This window comes from Larus michahellis, chromosome 4 (assembly GCF_964199755.1).
Source record: "Larus michahellis chromosome 4, bLarMic1.1, whole genome shotgun sequence".
Lineage (NCBI taxonomy): Eukaryota > Metazoa > Chordata > Aves > Charadriiformes > Laridae > Larus > Larus michahellis.
This window is the reverse complement of record NC_133899.1, coordinates 51,959,814-51,985,794: the sequence shown is the minus strand read 5'-3', so window position 1 is coordinate 51,985,794 and position 25,981 is coordinate 51,959,814. Positions and strand designations below refer to the sequence as shown.

Sequence of the window (25,981 nt, the reverse complement as noted above, 5' to 3'; positions counted from 1 at the left end):
CCATGGATTTGTTTTGAGTATGGTGTGAATTGATGAGCTTGGATATTTTTGATGTATGATTCACTACCACATGCAGGGAAGAAAATTATATTTTGGTCCTGCAGAGAAATAAAAGTAAGCAATTAGGTCTTTGTTCAGTTAATTCCTATTTGATGGGCGCATGCTTTGCAAGAAGAGAGTCTCAGGATTGTACTCCACTACAAGGTCACTTGCACAATAAGAATTTTCTCCATGCAGATACCTCCACAATATGGCCAGGATTGCAGATTAACTCTTACGTAGGAAGGAGTAATATAACATGCAGGAAACTTTGAGAAGTTGGTAAATACAAAATGCTAATTATACTCACACATGCACAAAAGAACACAGACTGATAAGAAAAGTAATGTATGTCCGTAGCAGTGGAAGGTTTTACATACAATTATTGTAGGGTTTTGTGTTATATTTCTTATATGTGTCTTATTCTGTTATTTTTGTACCTATTTTTATTGTGGATTGGATTGTGTCTCTTTTTTTCTTGTTTTTTTTTTTTTTTTTAAACTTGATAGTTTGCTGGTTGATGGCAAAATCATTGTCAAATTCACCTGAGTGGATAATTTCTGGTGGGTTTTTCTTTTTTTCTTTTGATATTTTACCTTTGCCCTTAAGTATTCAGTAAATTTCACTCCTATTTCCTGAATCGGATAGACTGACTGAAAACCACGCTTTTTAGCAAATGAGAGATTTGCCAAATATCTGGTATTATTTTGTTGAATGCTGTCTGTGTTTTTCTCCTACTAGAGACACAGTGACAGGTACGCTTTCTAAGGGAAAAGCAGTAGCTGTGGGAAAGAAATAAAGGTTACTGTATTCTGATAAAATTTCAATCACAAGGCTATTCAAGGCTGTTATTGCTGAAACTAATGAATTGGCAGTGGCATGTACATCAAAGTTTATTTCTTTTGTCAAGTAGGAAAAACAGACTCATAAGACTAGATCTGTTAAAATGTGATTTATGGTTTTGCATTGTAGCATCTTTTATTCATCATTTACGTCACTGCTACATGGATATTGCATTATGGATTTTTTTTTATTTTATTTTTTCTAAAGTAGGAAGGGTTGATTTTAGAGCTCCAAAGAATGTTGGGTGCCTGACACAGAGGCTTGCTTTCTTGGAGAGCTGTGAGATGTACTTGGAGATGATACATGCCTAGAAGTTGAAAACACATGACAATTTGAAACTTTAAAACAAACAAACAAATAAAAAATCCCCCAAAACCCCAACAACAACCAAAAAGACAACAAAAAAACTTCCAAAATGAGCTTGTCAGTGCACCTTTGTTTACTGATGTCAGAAACTTGCTTTGCTACAAGTTTTGTGTGTCTGGGCACCGTGCTGTGCCCAGTGGGAGCTGACAGGCATCAGCTCTGACGCTGCAGCCGTATGCCCAGCAATAAATGACACAGGTGTGGAGGCTCACAAGTCTTGTGGTGTGTCCTTGAACTGTTCAGTGCAGTTCCCAGGAGGAGAGGGCTGACCGTAGGTGGGCAGAGGAGGGATGGTGACCTTTGCGCATTGTGCTGGCCAGTGCAGCAAGAGGTTGTGGTGGTCCTTTGGTTTGGTCTGCTTATATACAGCTTCCCTGCCTCAAATCCTCTTTACAACTGTATGTCTTTCAGGAAAGTATCCAATTTTAAAAACGCCTGGCATAAAAAAATCTGCTGTAACCTTTAGAAAAGTTTCTGTTACCCTTAAAGTAGTAATATGCCCAAAAGTTATTTCTTGTTTCTGGTCTGACTTTGTCCAGATCACCTTCTGGTATTGAACCTAGTGTTAGGGTTGACAATGAAGGTAGCTGTTCTCCTCAAAAACATACTTAGTCACTGGCAGTGAAATAGCCACTTCAGTTTCTGTTTGTGAGGTTATTAAATTGTGTCCCCGAAAGTGTGTCTGACTACAGAGTACTTTTTCCAGGCCTTCAGTTCCTCTTGTGTTTCTCCCCTGGACCCTTTCCCAAGTTTTTAACAACCTTTTTGAACAGTGAGCACCAGAACTGTCTGAAGTTTTCCATTAATCGCTGCGCTAGTGCCAAATACAGGGGTAATGTAACGTCCCTCATCCTGCTCCACAACCACCTTCCCTCTCAGAGGTGGGGCACCACACTGACTGCTTATGTTTCCCGTTTTCCCCCTGGGTGCAAATTCCCAACAGGAAGATGCCCATCAAGGAGGAGTCTGGTAAGCACTCTGTTATCTTTGTTTTTATCCATGGTACATAAACAAATTAATGAGTTTCTGCTTTTTATGTAGCATGTTAGCATATCTGAGCGTGATCTCTGACAATGAGATACTGCTCATTTGTTCCCTGTTAAGCTTTTTGCTCCTGTTGTCAGCAATGGTCCTTGAGCATCAAGTTAAGAGACATACCTAGTCTACAAACATTATTTTATGTCTTGGCTCCAATAAAAGAGCACACTGGCATGTTACAATCTTTCTTGGCAGACTGTTCTTCCCCATTAACTTGTATGGGCTGTCCCATGGGAACCATCTCACTCATTCAGATAACTGAATATCTCTGTGAGTTCCCCTGATTTTTTGTAGAAGACAGCTGAGCAGAGATCCATGAGCGTATTCTTCTGTATTTGGATACTTTTATTTAAAAACACAAAGGAACGTATTTCTCTGCTGTGGTGGAGAATAGCATAAGGAAAAATTAAAATATACATAGCCAGAGCTTGCTTCTTGCAGAGTGCTGTATTTTAAGGAAGTAATATTTTGACTGATTATAGTTAGCTTTCGTAGAGCCATTCTTAATTAATGTGTTATATTCCCTTATACTGTTAATCCTTTTGGTGGCTTGGGACTCGGCTGCAGACTCTTGTTCTGTGTGTGAACATAAATAAACTCAAGACAGAGGAGCATTCGGGCGTTGCGGGTTCCTCCACATTTCCCCATTTTTTTTTCCTCAAGCACTTTCTGGGGATGCAGGGGTGCTTGAGGCAGAGGGGTTACCACAGCCAGCACTGCACAGGGAGCATCCCCCTCCTGGCTCCTCAGTCCCCGGGGCCAGGTGCTGGCTCAGAGCAGGTCAGGTGGGGATGGATGGACATGAAGCCGAGTGAGCTCCCACCTCTCTGTGCTGGGGGAAGCTCTCCGGCAACCTTGGCACTCCCCTTGGAGCTCACAGGTAAGGCTCTTTGCATCATTATTCTGTAATACTGCTCTCCCCTCCTCTTCCCTGGCAATTTTGTCAGTGTTGTGAAATTAAAGCTGAGAAAGAGAGGAGAGATCAGAGCAGCGTCTAATGCAATCAGGGCAATAAAGCTCAATAACGTATCTCTTGCAGCCTTTCAGCTGTATTCAGGCAGCCTGTTTCTTGAGCCCTGTGCAAGTTAGATTTCAGCATAACTTCTAATTAGGTATCTGGGTCATGTCTGACACACTCTCGGTTCAGCACTGACGTTTCTGTGCTCCTACTTAGCTCTAAATTTGCCAGCTGTTTTCCTTAAATAATTCCACCTTCCAGTAAAGGATTGTGCGTCTTATGTAATTACACCCACGGTAGCAGGAGGGCAGCTGTAAGGACACGGAGGTAGAAATAGCTCAGTGTGGCATTCTTTAATTGAGTCATTAAAATTTGGACTCCCACCTCTGCTGTCATAAGCTTCTCCAGCTCTGCTGAGCTCTCATTCATAATGTCTAGACTCTGTCAATTTAGGCACAGCTCTGGAACAGCTGTCTTCTGTGCTACCGAGTCCTCTAGTCCTTGCCTGTCAACTGTTTAGTCCAGGAATGTCAAGATTAAATTCCCTTTCATTACCTCTCTTCATCAGTCAAAGGATTTGTTGCCCGTTTGGATAGATTCAGGGATGGGTTGCATGAATTTTCTTCAAAATAGTCTTAGGCCACGAAGCATTTTCTGAAACAGAGATTTACATTATATGACTCAAAATAGTACCAACACTATAAAAGCAGATTGTGTGAGCACTGGAAAAGTCACACCAAGGCGTAGAGTACCAGACCAAGGAAAAAAAAGCTTTGCGTGTGCAATGTCAGCCTGGAGCTTTGTCAGTCTGCAAATACTGTAGTTTTAAGTAGCATTGACTCTGTTAGGGCCCATGCTGTCAAAAGAAAAGATCTTAAAAAAAAAAAAAAAGCCTCCTGGTTTTGTCACCACCCGCTCCTCTTTCCTGGGCTAGTCTGTTAATGGAAAAGGGGTTGCCCGTTTTAGGAGCACTTTGTTAGAGGTTTGTATCTGTGTACTGCAGTAGGTGCCTTACCAGCACCTTTTAAAAATGCTTCTTTTTTAAAATGAAGAAATCCTGCTCCTCCTCTTAGTTCACCTTTCAGTCGCCATCTGCTCTATTTGCATTTAGGTGTGGTGCCTCCCGCAACTGGCAGGTTCTGTGCAGCCTCATCCACCGCAGTTTGCTTCAAGCCCACAAGCATTTCATTCTGCGCTGGGTACCATTAACCCCCACTACCTTCTGGTGTCCTCTTTCTCCTCCCAGCTTCACACTTTCTTCTCTGCCATTTCTTGTGCTTAGAGCAGCCTCTGACAACGTGCGTACCAGGTACATTGATGATTATCAAAGTAGTGCTTTCAGAAAGCCTTTGCGTGTTTCTAGTGCCTTTCATTTCCCAGGAATGAAAATGTGGATTAACCACCCTAACTTACCAACGAAGAAGTTTAAGACAGGTCAGATGCAAGCAGCTGAGCTCCTTGCCTGTGGTTTTGTATGGGCTTTCTCTCTCTTAGATTGCTCAACTGTGCAGCCTGACAGCACCCTTCTGAGGTTTTGTTATATCCATTCACACTAGTAGTGAAGATAAAGAGTGACTTGCCTGGTCTAAGACACTTGCTTGGTGATAGGCAAGAAGACTGTAGCACAAGTGAACATGGAGACCTAGGTACAAGACTGTCCCTTTCCTCGCTATGGCTGGGAGAAGGATGGAGACACAGCAAGCAGGATCCTGGGCAGAGGCAGATTAAAATAGTCCACATTTCTTAGGGCAGGCATTAAAATTTCTTTAGAGTAGGCATGTGTAGCAAGACAGCACGTAAGAATGGGAACTTTGGGGGGTACGCGACGGGTGGTTGAAAAGCCATCGCATCTTGATTGTTATGGTCACCTGCAATTACATACTTTCACTTCAGGCTACCTTTGGATAACAGTGATGGTTAGTATGGACCTGGAGGTTTGCCCTGTAGAACAGGAGGGGTGTCCTTCGCAGGTGGTACTGAGAGAGATGGATTAATATGCTGCCACAGCGAGAGGCAGAGCCTGCAGCTGGTTTGCGTCATGTCTGCATGGGTCTGTTGAGCCACCTTGCTGGCTTTGCTAAATTAAAGGAAGGTAGCATCTGCTCTTCAGCTGTGTCACTTGGCAGTGCCTGATCAGCCTGACTGAGTCTCAGAGCCTGTTTCTGCCTTCTCTTTGCTAAGGGAGGGAGTTGCTTGCAGAGTTCATCCTGTTTTGCCTCATTGCATAGCAAACTTTATTTCCTGAGTGGTATTATTGAATTCCACTGTCCTACCTCTAATGAAAGCCTATGTAGACTTGCACATTAACATGAACGGCAGCTGCATTTTTTGTCACATAAAACTTACCGTTTTTATTATTGAGCTTTACAGGTTAAGCGTTGATTGTTGAAGATAGTAATTTCATGGTATGTTATGAGGGCACAAGATAATATACAGACTATTCTCTGCAAATAATCAGAGCTGCCAGGTAGGGCTGTAGTAGCGATGATAATGTACAATACCGTATTTTGGGTGAGAATTTGCTGAAGGGGCTTTGGAGGGGCCGCACTGCGTCTGTTTAGGGAATTAGCTGCAAGTGCTCTATTCTGAGGTGGGTTTCTGCAGGACAGTCACGAGAGAGACTCTGCAGGATCTCCACTGGTGTTGGGATACTCGTTTTCTAAAAGCGTAGCTTCCAGTGAAGCCAGGCTGCTCTGGACATCCATGCATGCAACTGCCCTTGGAACCATTATGGTGAAGGCAATACCTTTGCAAGCTCCCTGTAGGCGCTGGGAGGGACAGAAGATAAGGCGTGCCCTTTTCAGTTTTGTCCCTTCCCTCCTGCTTCTGCCTTTTTCCTCACAACCTGCAGCTGCTGAAGGGACTGGTCTCACCTAATGAGACGTGAGCGTATGGGAGATTTCTCTGAGGTGAGACTCTTAACAATTAGCAGGTATGAACTGCAAAAGGTAGGCTCTAAGTGATGTAGTTAAGTAATGCCCACTCTGAGTCAAACCAACGCCTACCAATATTCTCTCAGGCCGTGGCTACTGTAGTGGATATCTAGGGTAGCATATAAGAAAAAAAAGCCATGTATAGCAATACCGCGGCGGTATGTTCCTCGGTCTCCAGCTGTCTGCTAGGAAGGACTCAGTGGTGGACACAGTCAGGTGTTTTGCCATTCTGTTTGGATTTGATTGCGGTTTTATTTTTCAAAAATGCAAAACAAATGTTTTTACCTCACAGTAAAGATGAAAAAAGCCTTCTAGGAAGTAGTTTGGAATATGATTATAAATTTTTCAGCCTTTTACATTGGCATATGTAAAATCCTGTAAATGTACACATAATGTACTTTTTACCTGGTGCGTGTGACATAGACAAAAGTGTGCTCTCATAGAGCTGGATTTGAGCACGTGACTGAAAGAACATTCAGGTTAACATTTAAAGTAGTCCTTTGCTTCTAACCTGACTAATGTAACGAGAGACAGTCAAGTAACCGTCTCAGTTACTTAACCGAGGATGCAGAGGCTGGCTGAGAATATGCGTTTGTAGCTGAAGGTACTGCTAGGGCCATGGAGAACCAGCTGCTCTGCGCAGGAGGATCCTGCACTGGTTACCTTCAGCAGCCAGGACGTCTTGCCCTTAGTGTGTAGGCATGCTTAAAGTTTCATCTTTTCCTGTAGTTCAAGGAAATTATTTTCCCTTTATTATCCTAACACATCCCACCTGGACACGCTCGACCTGTTCTGCTGTACTGACCTTGTTTGCCACTTGCCATCACCCCTATTTTCTCTTCTCACCTCTGGGCTGTGCTTGTCTCAAGGATGCGTTTTAGCCTTTCATGCTTGATTGGGATCATGCTGAATGGTGGCATTTTGATGCAAAACTTGTTAATTTTTTTAGATTCTGGATTTATAGATATGCCTGGAATGTACTAAAAACCCCAAATGTCCACCAGGGTCTAAAGTGTGTGGCTTACAGTTAGTCAAATACAGGAACTATAGAGTTCTTTGTTCCTTTAATGTTCTAATTATTAGTGATGACTTTCATGCAAGAAATTATCTGCTTACCCTTAAGGGACAATTTTGATACATAACGTTGATCATTTTAGAAGAAATCTTTGCAGGACTGAAAGACTGATATGAATTACATAGGTGTTTATTTTACTGTGTATGAACTAAAATGTTTACACGTTGTGGACGGGTTTTTTAAAAATGTATAATTATACACTGAAGTGTAAACAGAGAAAAATATGCCCATGTTTTCCCAGAAGTCTCAATCTGTTTTAAAAAATGCTGACTGCTGAATTGTAAAGGGAAAAGAAAGCATAGAATCATAGATTGTGTTGGGTTGGAAGGGACCTTTAAAGGTCACCTAGTCCAGCCCCCCTGCAGTAAGCAGGGACATCTTTATCTAGATCAGGTTGCTCAGAGCCTCCAAGCCTGGCCTGGAATGTCTCCAGGGATGGGGCCTCCACCACCTCTCTGGGCAACCTGTTCCAGTGTCTCACCAGTATAACCTGATGAGTTAATGGAATTTAGTCTGGGACTATATGGCAGCTCAAGAAAGGGTTGAATGCTTGAGACCAAGGGCAGGCTTCTCCAATATCTACGTGACTAGGTGAAATACTCGAAGTGCCTTTGAAAAAGTAAGTCTGCTGTTAAAAAAATGGCTCTAACTATTATGTCAATACATAGTTGTTGAAAGCTGATAGGATGCAGGCTCATGAGGGCCTTTCAGTTTGAAAATGGAACAAAGGAGTCTTAAGTTGTTTTGGTATTTTTGAAATTTGTGTCCAGCATCATCTTTTAAAAACACAGAAAGGTTCTCTGTAGGACACCTTCTTGATGCATTGGTATTTTATCTGGGGTTGACATCCTTTTATAGTCAAAAGATGTAACAAATCTCTCTAAGGAAAATTCTCAAAAGCATGAATGGTTATTAGGCTGCCACGCCCCAGTAATAATCTGAGGGAAAGGTCCGTTTCTTTGTGTACTCAGGGAGGCAAAGGGATGCAAACAACCAGAGAGAAGAAAAGGAGAAGCAGGCAAGGAGCGGCATTGTTTTGCTCTCAGAATTATTACTTTAGAATACCAAATTACAGACAGCATACAAATACCCAACAATTTTGTTTCATAAAAGGGAGTCTTCTAAACCAGCATAATCCATATAATTACTCCAAAATAGATTTAAGACAAAAATGTGCATTTAACAACCAGATGATAAAATTGCAGAGATCTTAATGGAAAAAAATTTCTAGTTGAATCTAAGCCAACCTGGGGACCTCCTTATCTCCATTCCTGATAGCCACTGATAGCTTTCCCGCAAAAAAGGATATCAGCAAGGTGATAACCCCTCCCTATTTGTTGTTGCTATAGATCAACTTTTCTTCCATTAATACCAAGCAATTAAGCCCCATCAACAGTGTGGCTGTTTTCATTAGCATCTGCTTTTGCAGGGCGTATTGTGGGTTTGGTATGCTGCTCTCGGGGAAGAATTCATTAGTGGTCAAAATGGTCTGTATTGATGGGCAATTATATTCTTCCTTGATACCAGGACTTAACCCAACCAGCTATTGCCCGGGCAGGACAGCCTGATGTGGTGACAGGTCAGAGCGTTCCCTGGGCTAGCTGGGCAGCACTGGCGCTATGGAGCGGGCAACGGAATCATGCCAAAAAGCTGGAGGCAGCCAAATTCCTGACCCCATTTTATGAGCCTCAGAACTGTAAGAGTTGGAAGAGCGATTAGCAGGTGGAGGTGCTCATGGCCTCCCATGGTACCCACCTCCCCATGCTGGCTCCATTGGCAATCTAGCAGTGCAGGCACCCTTTCTCCTCCAGTCAGAGATTCGGATGACCTGGAAGCTCCTGTGCAAGGGTGGGAATCTCACTTAAATCCCACAGGAGTGCCATGTGGCCCAGAAGGCATAAGCTGGCCATCCCTGCAAATAGTGCTTCAGACAGGCATTACCAACAACTGTCTAGCTCCTGAGCATCTGCAGATGTTTGAAACCTGCTTTTTTGTTGCCCATGGTAAGCCTGCTGTAGGTTTTTCTGCTTTGCCGTCACTGCTCTGCTTCCTGGATTTGATTGCATATCCTGAATCAGCCACTTTTCTGCAAACTTAATCTGAAATGGTTGTGAAATAAACACATCTTACCATTTTGTGTTTACGTTTCAAACAAGGGATAAATCTGTTCTCCCTTGGCTTACCTGTCTAGATTGGGGCCGCAGTTCCGTTTCCAATGCACTGGAGGAAGAAGAGGAGAACAGTTCAACCACATTAAACTGTTTAAATTGTTTGTGTTTCTTTGATCTGTTTATGGTCTACTCGTGAGGCCACAAGTTTGTTGGCCTTTTCTGTATTTTTCTGGAGGCTTCTGTGATATCAGTTTTGACTGATGTATCTATATGCTTGTTGTTTACTGGGCACCGATATCCTCAGGGGAGCCTCACAAGGCCAGCTGTTCCTGTTAAGCCAGGTATTTGTGAGGTCCAGACCTAAATCTAAGGAGGGTTAGTCACATTATCAAAAGCAGAAACACAATCATTTGGCTAGACCAGCGTTCTGGGGTGTTGTAGGTGTAATTTGAAGAAAGGTTTTTATTTCCAATGAGGCATAGAGGGAAAGCTGGAGATGCTGATTGTGGCTTGCAATGTTAGATACTGGAAGGGTGTGTTGCAGGAAGGTGAGCTGAAACTGGTGTGAGAGATGCTTCTTTAAGAAGTGGGTCAATAATTTGTCATGCTGTACTGCACTTTATCATAAGGCTGTCATCCCCGCATCTGTGATATACCTCTCTCTGTGTTTTCAAATTTAAATGAATAGAAGACTCTTATGACTTTCAGAATCAAATATCAACTCTTGCTTTAATCTCTTCTCCTCTCACCAGACCAGCTCCCGGCAGCAAGTTGCTGGTTTAGCCATAATCTAGCAGCCTTTGCTTAAAGTTTGCAGCACAGATAGCCACAGTGATGGAGTGAAGCTGTGCGAGCTGATTGTCTGAGACTGGAGCATTGAAGCTGTGCGCTGTTGTAAGAAGAATAGGTCAAATAAAGGACATGGTCCTTGGCTGAATGAGCGTAGTGTAAGTGGGCCCTACAAAAGGGACCTGCCCAGTACTAGACAGTAATATCTTGTCAAGATAAAGTTCCTTGATTGGCATCTTGGTTTCAGATTTGTATGGCCTTGTCATAGACTGAGCGTGTTTGCATAAGACAGTCTGCGAGTAAGCTGGCAAGGGAATGTAAATATTGCGCTTTCAATTTGTTCTCTCAGGTTGGAAACAATATTCTGCGTTACCTGCCTTGAGACCCGCTGTGGTTTGCTCTGTGCATAATGCTAGCAAAATTTGCAAAGCACCGACAGGTTTCAGTCTGTGGAAGTAAAACCAGAAATGAGCATTCACAGAGGAGAGACTGCACAGGAGAGCAGGACTGGGGAACTCCACTGGCAGGAATTAGTATTAACGTTCAACACACTGTGAAGTTGTATGGTGTTTTATGTTTTCAAAGTGCTAGGTAAACATCAATTCACTAATCTTTATAACCCTGCTGAGAGACACCTGAATATTATTATTACACTTTTCTCAGCCATGTAATTTTATGTTCTTTCCAAAGCTGTACAACAATGTACCAGAACTGAAGCTTGGACGTCCCTGATTCCAGGCTCCAGTGTACTAGATGAAGAAGTCAAGTACAATGAGTTGCAGAAAAGGACTTCGTTATCTTAAATGTTTCTAATTCACTTTCAGGTAGATGCGCTGACTCTTACAGACTCCAGTGGAAAGTTGTACTGCTCCCAGTAGCCCACTGAAGACAGTTCTTTTCCAATATAACTCTGAGTTTGGGTCTTGCTAACTGTAAATTTTCATAGAAAATACAAAGCCACTTGGGAGGCCTTTCCTGTGTTGCAGTTGATTGGATTTGTGATTTATTTTTTTTTTTATATGGCCTTTGGAAGTTTTTTGTATTGAGATCTGTGTAGTACTTATAACATTAATACATGTATTCAGTATTGTTATGCTTGATTGGATGTCATGATTAACCATCACTGAGTTACCCTGCTTTTGTGCAGCGGGGTTTCTGGTCCCACTTATTCCACACATCACTTTCATGCTTGTTCTTGCAGCTGTGACCATACATGAGCAATCCAGCAAATTACTCTGACCTGTGCTCTTTAGGAGAGATTGTATGGATTTACAGAGACAAAGCCATAGGCTCCTGTATTTTTATCTCATTTTTAGTGCCTGCCTCTCAAAGTGACAAAATATTTTGTTAGGTAGAAGTGACTTTTGTCTCATTTTTTCCCCCGGGTTTAACATGATCTGTTTTGGAACTGACTTTACTTGTTTCCGTTGTACTGTTCTTTGGATGAATATGCTGTAGTACTTTCAAAACACTTTTTTCTTCAAAACTGTTGTTCCTCTTGATGAATTCTGTATCTCCCGCTGCTTATGTTTCCCCTCTCTTAAATGATTCAGTTCAATTCATAAGGTCATAACTTTAACCCATTAGGGCTTGCGTGGGTTGTGTTCCTCTGGGAGGACAAAAAAAGTTCAAATGACAGATGTTCATCCATCTTTTCCTCTTGAGTCCAGGCTTTTTTTTTTATCTGATTGCATTTCTGAGATCCGAAGATATTCCTTTCTCTCTCCAGTAAAACAGAAGTGGAATACGTTTATAAAAGGCAAGGTCTACGGCGAAGTCAAAAAGCTCATCATTCCCATTGTGTCTCTCAAATATTTGTGTATGTACTTTACTGTGGGAGGAGGCTGTGAGCTGGCTGGGCTGGGCGACAGCCACCGCTCCATGGCTCTCCCCAGGTGGATGGTACAGCGATGGGAGCACCGTGTCCAATCTGTCACCATCTTTCTTGGGGACCCATTGAGGAAAAAACAGGAGTGTCGCACATCTCAGCGTGTACCCTTGCGAATGCGAAAGGGAAAAATAGACAGGAGATAAAGGAGGCCTTTCTCTGCCTTTCCACGCTTGTTCTCGGATACAACCTGATGGTGTGACGTGTTGTATTTTGCTGTGATGTTGTAATTCTGCCTGTTGATTTCTTGGGACCTTTTCATCTCGCTTCTCTTGTACCCTGTGAGTGACTTCAGTGGAGACGTTCTGTCTCTCTCTCTCTCTCCCATGTGTCTCCCCGGGCGGGGAGAGGACGGTGCCCGCTCCTCTCCGCCTGCAGCCTGCGTTGACTGTCATTACCTGCGAAATCAGTCACACCGTGAGACCACGAGCGGTGCTTTCAGAACAGGTGCGGGCTCCACCTGATTTCCCAGCCTCCCCCTCGCAGCGTGCGGTAAGCCGGCGGCGGGTCGGGCCCCCTGAGCCTGGGCTGTACCCAGAGGAGGGCCGGTGGCCACCGGCTACCGGGCAGCCGCCGATCCCGCCGGCCGGGGCGAGCCGCCTCGCACCGCCCCCGATTCCCTGGGCAACAGCGCCACCTGCCGGCCGGCCGGGGGCACTGCCTGCCCAGCCCCTGCCGCCAGCCGCAGGCGATCCAGGTGGCGGGCGGGCAGCCCCAGCGCTGTTTCTGTGCCATTGGAGGCCGTGCCGGAGCTGGTGATGCTCGGTGAGCTCCACCTGCCGGGGGTTTGGGGCAAGGAGGAAGGAGAATGGGCAAAAAGGTGAAAGGAGGGAAGGGGCAATATGTCTTTTAAATGAGAATCACAGAATGGTTAGAGTTGGAAGGGACCTTAAAGACCATCTAGTTCCAACCCCCCTGCCCTGGGCAGAGACACCTCCCACTAGACCAGGCTGCTCAAAGCCCCATCCAGCCTGGCCTTGAACACTTCCAGGGATGGGGCATCCACAGCTTCCCTAGGCAACCTGTGCCAGTGTCTCACCACCCTCACAATAAAGAATTTCGTCCTAATATCTAACCTAAATCTCCCCTCTTTCAGTTTAAAACCGATACCCCTCATCCTATTGCTCCACTCCCTGATAAGAACCCTCTCCCCATCCTTCCTGTAGGCCCCCTTTAGGTACTGGAAGGCTGCTATAAGGTCTCCCCGGAGCCTTCTCTTCTCCAGGCTGAAAAACCCCAACTCTCTCAGCCTGTCCCCATAAGAGAGGTGCTCCAGCCCTCTGATCGTCTACGTGGCCCTTCTCTGGACCTGTTCGAATAGGTCCATGACCTTCTTATGTTGGGGGCCCCAGAGCTGGACGCAGTACTCCAGGTGGCGTCTCACCAGAGCGGAGTAGAGGGGCAAAATCACCTCCCTCAACCTGCTGGCCACGAATGTGTTCTGAAAGTATTTGAAGAGGCTTCATTAAATTACTAGTGTAGAATAATTCAATAATTCAGCTGGTGGCCATAGGATTGTGGGGTTGGTTTTTTGTTTGGTTGTTTTTTTTTTCTCCCCCCCCCCCCCCCCCCCCCCCCCCCCCCCCCCGCCCCGTAGTAAAATGTCTGGCACAGTCCTTTTTGTTTCAAGACAAACATTGGTTTGTGGTCAGACTCGATGATCTTAAAGGTCTTTTTCCAACCTAAATGATTCTATGATTCTAAGAATATCTGTAGCCCTGGGAAAATTTATTTTAATTTTAATTAAAAATTAAAATGTGGCTGACACACCAGTGGCTGACACACCAGTGGCTGACACACCAGAAGGCTGTGCCGCCGTACAGAGACCTAGACAAGTTGGAGATTTGGGCAGAGAGGAACCTTATGAAATTCAACAAGGACAAGTGTAGGGTGCTGCACGTGGGGAGGAATAGCCCCATGCACCAGTACAGGTTGGGGGCTGACCTGCTGGAGGGCAGCTCTGTGGAAAGAGACCTGGGAGTCCTGGTGGACAACAGGATGACCATGAGCCAGCAATGTGCCCTTGTGGCCAAAAAGGCCAATGGCATCCTGGGGTGCATCAAGAAGAGTGTGGCCAGCAAGTCGAGGGAGGTCATCCTCCCCCTCTACTCTGCCCTGGTGAGGCCGCACCTGGAGTACTGTGTCCAGTTCTGGGCTCCCCGGTTCAAGAAGGACAGGGAACTGCTGGAGAGGGTGCAGCAAAGGGCTACAAAGATGATAAGGGAACTGGAACACTTCTCTTATGAGGAAAGGCTGAGGGATTTGGGTCTCTTCAGTCTGGAAAAAAGATGGCTGAGGGGGGATCTTATCAACACTTATAAATACTTAAAGGGTGGGTGTCAGGAGGATGGGGCCAGGCTCTTCTCAGTGGTGCCCAGCAACAGGACAAGAGGTAACAGGCACAAACTTGAACATAGGAAGTTCCACCTAAACATGAGGAGGAACTTCTTTACTTTGAGGGTGGCAGAGCACTGGAACAGGCTGCCCAGAGAGGTGGTGAAGTCTCCGTCTCTGGAGACATTCAAAACCCGCCTGGATGCGTTCCTGTGCAACCTGCTTTGGCAGGAGGGTTGGACTAGTTGATCTGGTTGGACTAGATGATCTCCAGAGGTCCCTTCCAACCCTATGGTTAAAAAAAAAAAAAAAAAGCCTTGATTTAACAAAAAATCCATGTGAGAGAGTCCCTGTTCTGCGGTCAGTGCCCAGGACTTTTTAATGTAGGTTTCCAGCAGATATGCTCACATCTACAAAACCAGCATTTGCTTTCCATCACTGCTTGCTGAAAAACAGTTGCTCTGACATCCGTGTCAGTCAGCTTACTGCTGTAATAAAATTCAGAGGCAGGGCACTAACTCTGTATTGGCACAGCACTTACTGGCGGGACCCTGAGGATATTACAATATAAATGTGAAACAGTTGTTATTACTGGAAAGCAAATACAAAAGTCTTGTGAGCACAAGTGAAATGTATTTGCTTTTATTGTGATTTGTTTTTTTTTAAATATTTACAGGAAGGTTTTTTGTTAAAGTATTCACATAGTTCTAGTTTCTCCGATCACTTGTGAAACTCTGTTCTCTGAAACTCTTTTAAGCCTTTTCTCCTTTATCATGGCAAAACATCTGATGAATTATCATATTTCCCAAGCCCTTACAGAATACAGTGTTTCTGGCTTTAAAGAAAGCTTTTGGTGTACAGAGGGAGGATTTTGAGTTTTACCTATGTTGGAACGAATAGTGCCAGAATGTGTTTTGCTGTTCTCTGCAAATTTGCCCAGGCAAACTGTGCCCGCTGAGAAGCGTTGTGAGGTCTGAGGGTGTTCCTGCCACGCTCGCCAGGACTTGGCAGAGTTCAGAGCACACAAAGTGGCCGACGTGCCAGACTGGGTTTTGTCAAGAGTCAGCAGCGACAGTTGACAACTTTCTCTCACCCTCATGAGATTTCCAGAAAGAAGCGAGTGAAGCCGCTGGGCCTGAGGCCGAGGCGTTGTTGGATGGAAATAGGAAAGCAGCAGCAGCAGCACTGTCTGGTTTGTCCCACTGCTGTCGGGTGTTGCACCGCCGAGTTCTCCGAGGAGCTACTTTTCCAAGTCCAAACCCATGCTTACATGGAAAGGAGTTAAATAAAATGTTGGTCTTCAGATTCTTGGGGGGAAGAAAGGAAAATATTTTCCTAGATTCCCTCCATCTTAGTATGGAAACAAAAACGCCTTCTAAAATTCACAGACAGATATTTTGCAGTTCTAAGCTACATGGTGTTTTGACAGTAGATTCAGTTATTTAGACTGAATGTTATGGATTTAATGCAGCTTTCAGCTTTTTTAAATGCTTCTTGCTTTCAGAGGTTATTTGATAAAATGGAGTATTTACCAGGCAGGAAACGCAACTTTAGTATGTAGGCATTTAAGAGAAGCTGATTGTTGTTCTTACAGCTTCTCTTACTGTGCGCAGCCCTGAGACATACATCAAATGTAAGAAAGAACAAATAATTGACCCATTTTGAACTTGTTACTTAACTATGAATGCTAACAGACTTGTGCTTGTTGATTGTTTCAGTGTTATCATTAAATTGTTCTGCACGTTTAAAATTCTCACTGATACATATCTCTGCCCAAAATTGAAATGCAGTATCAAGCTGTTGCCAGCAAAATCAGCTGCTCCTTGCCAGTATAAGCACCTTTTACATACTGTTTAAGAAGCCCCGTTTGAAATATGACATCCAGCATTAGTGCCAATACTGTCTCTTTGTTGAGCGTGGCAGTCAGTACATTGTCAGCAATTGCTCTATGATCGTAATTCATCTGGTGTTAGCGTTGGCTAAAATAAATTATATGTGCAATGTTAATCTCACTGGAGAATTGTCCCTGATTGACAGCTGCACCAGTACAGAGCTCCAGTGAGGCCAGCTGCACTCCAGTGCGCCCTGCGTTATATGTGATTGAAAGGGGGGGAAAAATCTGTACAGTACAGATTATTTCATTTTCAGGACAACTAACTCCTGGAGGGGAAAGAACTACAGATGTCGGGTTATTTCATTTTCCGGGTAATGTGACTGTTACTGCATCACTGCAAACACCGAGTGTGATGCTCAGTCTTTCCTGAAAAATGAGTGGGAATAGAGTAGCAACGTGTCAGCATGAAGTTAGTTTCTTAAAAAGTTAGGTGATGCTAATTATCCTTATCTCTAATAGAGAGAACAGAAAATAATTTTGCTGCAGTTAACATGGAAGTCTCTGATCTTGTGAGAGAGAGATCTGTTGTGGCCAGAGCTCTTTAGGAGGTTTAAAAATGGAGTGATTTTGCAAACAGAATTACTGTGGAAATTCATAGCAACCCGGCATAGGTGAGGGCTACAGGGTCAGATCTCCTAGTGAATGAATATTGTGCCAAAATCATTAAAATGCTGCAGCTTTCAGAGCACTTTACTGTCTTGCAGCAGTCGGTGACATTTACACCTTTGCAGGGAAACTGTTATAGCGCTGGTGAGGGCGAGGAGGACCTTGATGTGACAGCCTTTAGAACACGCTCTGTGAACGAGGACGCAGTGTGAAGCGACCTGATAGTCACATGCTGAAATACACAAGTCACCTTCTACATTTTATTGATCTTCCTGTCTTCTGGAGAAGGAAATTTGCTATTAAAAATACTAATATATATGATTGAAATGACAGAAAAATTGCCTTTGATTTAAAGGCTGTGCGCATGAATTGCGTAGCAGTGAAAATGTTTTGGCCCTAACGAGATCTGACACGGGAATCTTCAAAAGCCCCAATTCCAGCAGTGCTCGGAGTTGCTTCCCTTGCTGTTTTGTTGCTGAATCATTTTGACAGCGTGAGGAGCGGCATTTAACTACTACTATATGGCAGAGAGCCAAACTGATAAGCTATACGAGCCACCTCAGTAGTCTGAGTAACGCAAAGGCAGAGCAGCCTGAAAAGCCACTGTAAATGTATGATCAATTGTAGGTGTAAAGGTACATCTGCAATTCTTAGCGATTTGTAAAAGGAGGTAACTTCTGATGCTACCGCTAAATGTTCTAACTGTTGCTGCCGGGAGGCTGGGACTGCAAGGTACAGTTTTGCTGCCTCTTGTGTACCTTTATAATGGCACTCAAGGCAATGTGCTCGTCTTCTGGGGGTGTTACAGGAGGAACGGGTACGGCATGGAACGTCGCAAAGTGTGAAATTGTTAATCTGTTTTGTTTTGCCATTTTCCCCCCGTACTTGTTGTGACAGTCGTTTGTTCGGAGTTGCATTTGAGGAGGGCACAAGATTTGGACACAGGTCACACAGTATGTCTCTAAATTAGAGCAGGCCAAATTCTAGTGAAGCAAAGCAACAGCAGGGGGTATGGCAGGGCAGGGGTTATGATATATTCTGGGTTCTGGAGGGTGCGTGTATGTATGTGCTTGGGTCTGTCAGGATGTTTATTGCTGCCGGGCCTGTCTCTAGGTAGCACAGACCTGATAGCAGCTCAGGTTTTCCAAGGCAGGTGAGGAATGTTTAGCACAAATAAATCAGTGTGGCCGCTCCTGCAGTGGGACCGCTGCTTGGTATCTCCTGGTGCGAGCAAATGCCGGTGCGTAAGCAGTGAAAGGTGCTGGGCCGATGTGCCACAGCTCTGTCGAAGCAGAGTGAGAACAAGGCTGGGGCTGGCGTACCACCAAACGCTTCATATTGGTGCGGGTCAACTGGAAAAAGACCTTTTGCTGCTATTGCTTTTTTCCAGTTGGGGACCTGGTTTAATCTGTGCTGGCAGACCTCTCTCACTGGGATTAACTGTGTGTCCATCAAGAGGTTTGCTAGCTCAGCCTTACTAATGCCACTGTAGAACAATCATTTTAAACACAGGGCGCTCAGCTAGCGGCATCCTTCTGCTCCTCAGCACTGGCTGCCTGCTTTTAAGTGTTGTTGGTGCAAGCCAGAAGCCTGTCTTAGGGTATGTTGTCTGCTCCTCGCTTTCACACCATGTACTGAATGATTTTCAGATGGGCAGCATAGTAATGAAAGCGGTCTGGCCGTGATATCTCTGAGATCTTGCAATCTAATTTATCTTTGTTACCTGGGTAAATTAGCCCATGCATAGCTCTGTTCTGCCTTGTCTGGTCGTTTATTGATTCCTGCCTTATGAAAATCTCCCTCTATGGGTTGCATCATAGAGCGTATGCGTGCTTTGGTAGCCTGGCCCGTTTGATGAGAAGGCAGAAGTCCCTCCAAATAGCAGTTCAGAAGAAGGAGCTACTAACAGGGTGAAAGTATGCAAGGAATTTGGATTTTGCAAATCCAAATCTGTCTTTCATATCCGTTTATATTTAAAATGCAGGCAGGAGAGATTGTGTGTGCGCATTATGTGTAAAAGACATATTGGAGACAAAGATGGAATTTACACTGCAGTGCTGATGGTTAAATTGTGAATTTGCAGCCCATTACTTTGTAAGCTATTTCAAAGTGTGTTAGCACTCAGTTGCTAGAAATGCCTATTCAGTTCCTAGTTAGAGCACACGAGCAGCTCTGTGACTCCAGTGTGTTGCCCTCTCCCTGGTCTCGTTCCTGAGCCAATGCCCTCAGCTGCTCATCTTCTTTCCCCTCTATGACTACCGAAGCCCGTGCCATTGTCTCTCTCCTTGGAAGGTTACCTTCTGTCACTCTCCCAACACCACAAGTGTCTATCAACACTTCTCAGTGCAGCTGCAAGTCTGGGTCATTACTCCCTTTTGTGAAAGAATTTATGAATAGATTTGCTGTTAATTTTGCTTCAGGGCCTGGTGTCAGGGACAAGAATGCGCACGAGTCAAACATCAGAGTTGTTAATCTTAATAGGCTTTTGATAAATCTGTGATGGTTTTGCTTACACAGAAATGGACACTCATGCAAGAGAGGTACAGCGTGCTTTCTAAGTTCAAAGCAACATACAAATCACAATGATTAGTATTTATATGGGACTCATCTCTGAAATAGTGACATTGGTATAAATGCGCAATCATACCGAACAGCTTTCTGTAGATAACAGTCAAGCAGACAGAGGAGGGATGAAGAAATGGTTGGAATGTCGTATCAGCCCAAATGCAGTGATAAATAACCCATGTCGTTGTCAGGAAAAGGCAGAGGATCAGAGATTTTGAACCCATTAAATTTACAAATATTCTGTCCTTGTCATCGTTTTGTCGTCCTGGAATGCTCACGTGCAACTTAGCTCAGTGTGCTGCTTTCCACCTTCTACCAAGCATCATCCTTACTTCACACAAAGTATGATATTTTCAAATTTTTTGTTACAAGAAAAGTAAATTGTAAATTCAAGCACTCAAAAGTTACGATGAACAAAAAGACTCCTTAGAAACTTTGGCGGCTTTGATCAAAAAGGGGTAACACTCCTGCTGCTGCTGATTGTTAATAATTCACAAACAAGATTTAAAGTGAATATAATGTAAAGGAAAATTGCTATGGCTAGAAGCTCTAAGCTGTTGTAGCTTTGATGATGCTCCTTGCTGACACTGAGTGGTGCAATTACCACATGCTGATAGAGGAGAGCTGCAATTACCACATTTTCTGAGTCAACTGCTGAGATTTTATTTTTAGTTGGCATTGGTATTTATTTGTGTGCTTATTGTAGGCAAATTCTGTAAAGTGCTTCCCCAATATTTGTAACAGAATACACGGGATAGACCTAGATATTCCCCCCTTTCCCCCCCACCAAAAAAAAAAAAAATTAAAAAAAAATCAGTGGTTTGCATTAAATCCCTCCTGTGAGCAGGAGTCTACACTTCCAACCAAGCTGAAATCGCTCTGTGAGTCAGTGGGGGGCTCTGTGTAAGAAAAATAGTACCAGGGAGTCCTGGAGGTCTTGAGAAATTTTGTATGAAATCATTTTGCCCTTTATCATGGATGATGTTCATTTGTTTATTTTTGTAAGCCCGGTGGTAAAAGTGTGGATAATCAATTAATCTTTTCATCCTAGATTAACCAAGGACCCAGTGCTGTTTGGGGGGACCAAAACACATTATTACCATTTAATAGTCTGATTGCGATGTTTGGCAGGGTAGGAAGCAGCTTGAGTGGCTGCTCATACACCTATGCATGTATTCTTATGAGTCATTTTGACTGCTTGTGATTATTTTTATTTTTTTAGTCTCGCTTTTCTGATAGAAATATTATAAGACTGGTCTGAGCTCAGGAGCAAATTGTTTGGAAAATTTGTTGCTAAAATGGGTTCATCTGTTTTCAAGAATAAGTGACAGGAAGGAGAACACATTTTCACCTTTTCAACAAAATACTGTCTGAACCTTGAGTTTGGAGATGACTGACAGCAGAGGCTAGGCACAGAGCTTGTTTGCCCATAGTGTGTGTCACGGGGTGTGTAGATGGAGCTGAAGGTTTCACAGTTTTCATATTCCTTTTGTAAAATTAAAAAAAAAAAAAAAAACAAACAAAAAAACCCCAAAACAAAACAACCCCCCCCAAAAAAAACCCAACCAAACAAACATAAAACCCTAACTACTATGCAAAAATATGTAATGTTTTTTAAAAATCATTAAGGTATGTTCAGGCAATATTAGGGTTACACTAACACTGGTAGAAGACAGAGGAAATAACCAAGCAATCTTATGTCCGTTCCTGTAGAGATGTATACGTGACAAATTCTTTCATAACATGATCAGACAGTATTTTTTAAATTGTTTTTAAGACATTATTTTCTTCAATGTTAGTATTTGTCAGTGCAATGTGAAGCTGTGAATAATCTGAGATCCAAAGCATCCCACCTCAGGGCTCAGCTCAGCGACTCCCATGAGAGAGGACAGACTTTAGTCCCTGGTCACTGGTGCAGCACCTGTGGCACGAGATGTCCCATGTCAAATCACTGTGGAGCTCCACACAGCAGTGGGTACCAGCTCTGCCACCTCAGGACACTCAGCAAAAAATGCAGTTGTCTTATCAGGCCTAAGAAGAAATGCAAAAGATGCGCGTGTTTGCTGAAGTGTCAGAAATACTATTGTGTTTTTTATTTTTATACATGTGTGTGTGTTTGTACATATGTATGCCTTGTCAGGGACACACCCCGTCCACTGGATGACAAGCAGACCCCACTGGTCCTGGCTCCTTTGCCCAGAACCAGCAGCACATCTTTAGAAATTGCTGGAGGAGAGCATGGTGTTCTGTCTCCCTTTGCTGTTTCACACAGTGCGTAGAAGATGGGCGAATCTGATTATAGGTGGCTCTGTGTTTTCCAAGCAATTCCTGGATTTTCTGGAAGAGGTAGAACAACTTAGGTTGCCTAGAAAAGGTATCAAATACAGTGGTGGTGACTTACCTGATTAACTGCATCTTGCCCATGGCCTCACACCTTGTGAACTTTTTTTCTTTTAATTTATCTTTTCATGGCTGGCCACTCATTTGTCACGTTGACAGGCAGTGGCGTTCTGAGAACACTAGCTACTATTATAGGATCACTGAGGCCGAACAGAAAATGGAGAAGACAGCAAGAAATGTAAAACTGCTAGTGTGTCTCTGAACCAGGTAGATGGATAAATGGTCATTGTGAATCTGTTTGAGCATAAAAAATACAACTATTCTGTTGGTATCAAGCACCTTGATCTAGTTCAGCTTCAAAGAAGAGCCTAAAGCAAAAAGATACATTTCATTATAGGTGAGAAGGAATAGATGTTCACAGGCTGTTGACTATCCTTGAACGGAGCATACTGATTCAGAGGAAATGTAGATGTATGGAGAGGAGCATAGAGGAGATGGGAGCCATTCCTTTACCGGGATACAGCAACTTTTTCTGTTATGAAAACATGCCCAACTATTTGTTTTCAGAAGATCTCAAATGCTCTATTAGTGTTTAGTGGAAACATGTCAGGGTCAAGTGTTTCCCTTGGGTGTCTTCTGAAAGAGCTTGTGAACTGTGGAATCTGAAAATCTGCCAGAAAAGATCTTTTTGGGATGGTGAGTTATGTGAGGACTGTCTGTCAGGCTTAACCTACAGGAAAGGTTAAGATGAAGTTTTCTGGAAAATTTACAGATAAAGTAATCTGTGTCTTTGTCTGACAGAGTAGAGCCTTGTAAAAGACTCGCTCAAGTCTTCACCGTGTCTTATAAGGATAAATCTGAATTTTCTTATCTGAGAAAGGGCGTAAGTAGTGTTTCTAGGTGGGCAAAAGTAGATTGCGGAGACAGAAAGAGCTACAAGCAGAGGAAAAGCCAATGTGTGAGGGTAACCCTAAAAATTGAAGGTGGTGTGGGAGATGGCAGTAAAGAGTGTTCATTATGATTGAATATTAATTAGTGACATGGCTATTAATGATGACAGTAATTAACAGAGGAAGGAAAGACTTGTCATTGTCCTGAGGGTGAGTAATCAGTCTTGGCAGGTGATAAATAATGGTTCAGCAAACTCAGCAGAAAGATAATCTGTCTGCCTCAGGACAACTGGAGAACAGCTATAAAATCTTCCAGGCTCTTGGCAACATTCAGGAATGACTTCATGTTTTTAACGGAGACAAATTAAAATCCCTGCTCTCAAGTCCTGCTTATATTCCGGAGTGGTTGGGCTGATCACGGGAGTTCTGGTTGAGTCAGTGACTTCAGTTTACTTGCCCCTTTAAACCTTTCTTTTTTAATCTTAATAGCAGGGGGAAGAAAGACAGGGCAACCGGCTTTCACCGGTACTTGAATTTTTCATTGTAGTTTGATGAAAATGGAATAGATTCCTCAAAAGAGGTGTAGAGCTCGGGACGTGATAATTCTGTGTAAAAATGGAGTGGGACTTAATCCTGCATTAAGTATTCCTGTGTATCTGAAGAGGGATCATGCAGAATGCACTTTACCTCCCTTGAGCAAAGCAATGCGCTACTCTAGATGATTTTCAGATATCGGCTGTTGCATCACTTGGCAATACAATGCCTAAGAGATCACTGCAAGCCTGTAATCTGAGACCAAAATCAGGAGAAATAGTGGACTTCTTAGTTTGGGGGATGAACAAAAAAAGCAAGAAAGATTCTGTTTTTACTTGAAACAAAGACAGCATTTTGTGAGGTTTTGTTTTGTTTCTAACAATACGGAAGCACTTCAGTTTGAGTCTTCTAGATTGGTTTTCTAACCTCAAATGTTTGGTTCTATCTTTAGGATATTTTTGTTTTGTAAAAGGCAAAAGGAAACATCAGTGTTTATAAAATAGAATATTTTATTAACAAACTTGCCAAAACAACAGTTATTGGCTCTGAACATTTCTCCCATATGTTATTCAGCTAGCACTGTTCACTGGAGGTGTTCTCATCTAGCAGGTAGTTTTGGATCCCTCAGACATCTTTTTTCTGAATAAATTTACTATTCTCAAAAAAATGATGGGACTTTAGGATGCAGAGGCAGGAAAGTGCTGTCACCATTGCCGGAGGCATTGGTTAGATGTTCTGCAAGGTACTGCCTGCAGTTCTGGTGACCCCAGTGCAGAGAAACGGAACTTAAATTTGAAAAGTTGCTGAATGATAAAGTAGAGGGAGGAGACTAAAGGAGTTTGGTTGGTTGAGTGAAGTGGAGGTAGGGAGGCAATGTGTCAGCCCTCTGTAGAAACCCTTAGGAGGAACTATCAAGGGAAAAAAAAAGGGTTCTGGAATAACTTTCCAAGTAGGATCTTGTCAATTTGAATTGCTCTTAGATGGAGTTGGGAAGTATGGAGAGTGACTATAGAGCTAAGAGTACAAGCTTGTGAGATTGGTGCTTTAGTATCTGGTTTGTTGATACCTACGAGGCAGATTGAGACAATGCCCAGCTGCTGCTTGTTGGTCACATCTGTTTGCCCAGTATTTAAGTGAAAGCAGATGCTTCCCTCATCTTCAGGAGCTCTGTTGATTGCCTGTGGGGGACAAGTAAGTTGTTTCACCAGCCCTGGGTGGGAGAGGAGGGAGGTCAGGTCCATATTCCTCCTTGCTGCTGAAGTCTGCCTGGAGAGGGTTTACTGGTGCGCCTTGCAGAGTTGTGGGTCAACTTGCATTGGCCGGGGAGCGGGAGCTGCCACCCCCTTCTGCGTGGGCTAGAACCCACATTTCTAGTGTGAATTTCACCTGTATGGGAGAGTCACTCAGACCTGAGGGTATTGCAAGGGCCTGGGACACTAGCAATGCCTGTTTCCTCTCTCTCTGTGGCACATCATACTTGTGACTCCTGGCCTTCGTTGTATTTAAAGTTTATGAGGGTGTGGGGATGCTCTGAGCCCATGGAAAGCAAAATGTTCTTCAGACCTTTTCTGGAACAGGCATCATGTGGCGTATCCTATTTCTTGAAGTACCCACCATGTCTGATCTCAGAAGTGCTCCATGCAAATGAGGTTCTCCAGGGTTTGTTTAGTAAGCCGGAACCATACGGTTGATCAGTTCCTTTTCTCATATGCTGTCTTCAACCAATGTATCTCTCACAAAGCACAGCACTAAGTATTACTTAGTAATACTAAGTATTAAGAATGTGAATGCAAATATTTCTCAAAAATTGACTGTATGCTGGGAAGGACTTAGTGTTAGGACTGCATCCAGACACACGTCGTTATGTTGTGCTGCAGGCTGCCATAACTCGGCACGAGCTTGCTAAATTGCCTCCAAGGGCCTTTGCTGATTGAGTTTGACTTTGGACAAGTCATGTTAGCTGACTTGTACACACCATTATGTTTCATTTTAGGCTTAGCTTTCTGAATATGGGGTTTAACTAAATTTGGTGCCCTGTCATGCTGTATTTTGATAAAAGGCCTTCGCTTCTACTGAACAGCGACAAGTTCTCCACTTCTATGACTTTCATGGGAGCAAGAGAGAGGTAGTATACATGCAGAGAATCAATCCTAGAGATCTTTGTGCTGTTTATAAGAATAGCAACAAGCTTTGTACTCCTTGATGGGCCCTGAAAACCTATTAAGCTACCTCATGGGCCTTAAAGACTCACTTCTCTGCTCCTGGCCACCATGCTGCTGGTGCGATCGCTAGAAGGTGACAGCTCAACAGTGGTTCAGTTAAAGGGACAATGAATCGCACTTCCTTCTCCAAGACATTGCTTGTCTTTGACATAAGCGAGACTTTCCTCTATCTTTTTTTGACTGATAACTTGGTTCTGTACTTCTAGATTATTGCCCCTGATGTAACAGGTGCAAGGTACCAGTAAACTTCCTTCACCTCCTTGCTACCTAGCACCTGCAGAAACGTAACTCCCTGTATGCTAAAATGAGAGAGAAGCAACTGGGAGAGAAAAAGTTACATGGAACCATTAGAGTAATATCTGCCTTAAAGTATATCAAGGCTCCTATTACACGGAATCCTTCTTGGGACTTAGTACCTGTCAATAACTGTGTAATTAGAGTATGGCACAAGAAGGAAAAACGTTCTGAAAGCCCAGCGGAGATGAAAATGGAAAGGGAATAAAATTCACATCAGTTCTACTGTATCTGTCTCAATGTTATCTCTTTCTATGGCTCT

General features: G+C 43.5%; 1 protein-coding gene across 12 annotated transcripts in view; it reads left to right on the top strand.

The window, feature by feature from the left end:
• RGS6 (regulator of G protein signaling 6) overlaps nt 1–25,981 on the top strand; it is a 293,044-nt gene that overhangs the window by 187,074 nt on the left and 79,989 nt on the right. The window lies entirely within an intron of this gene.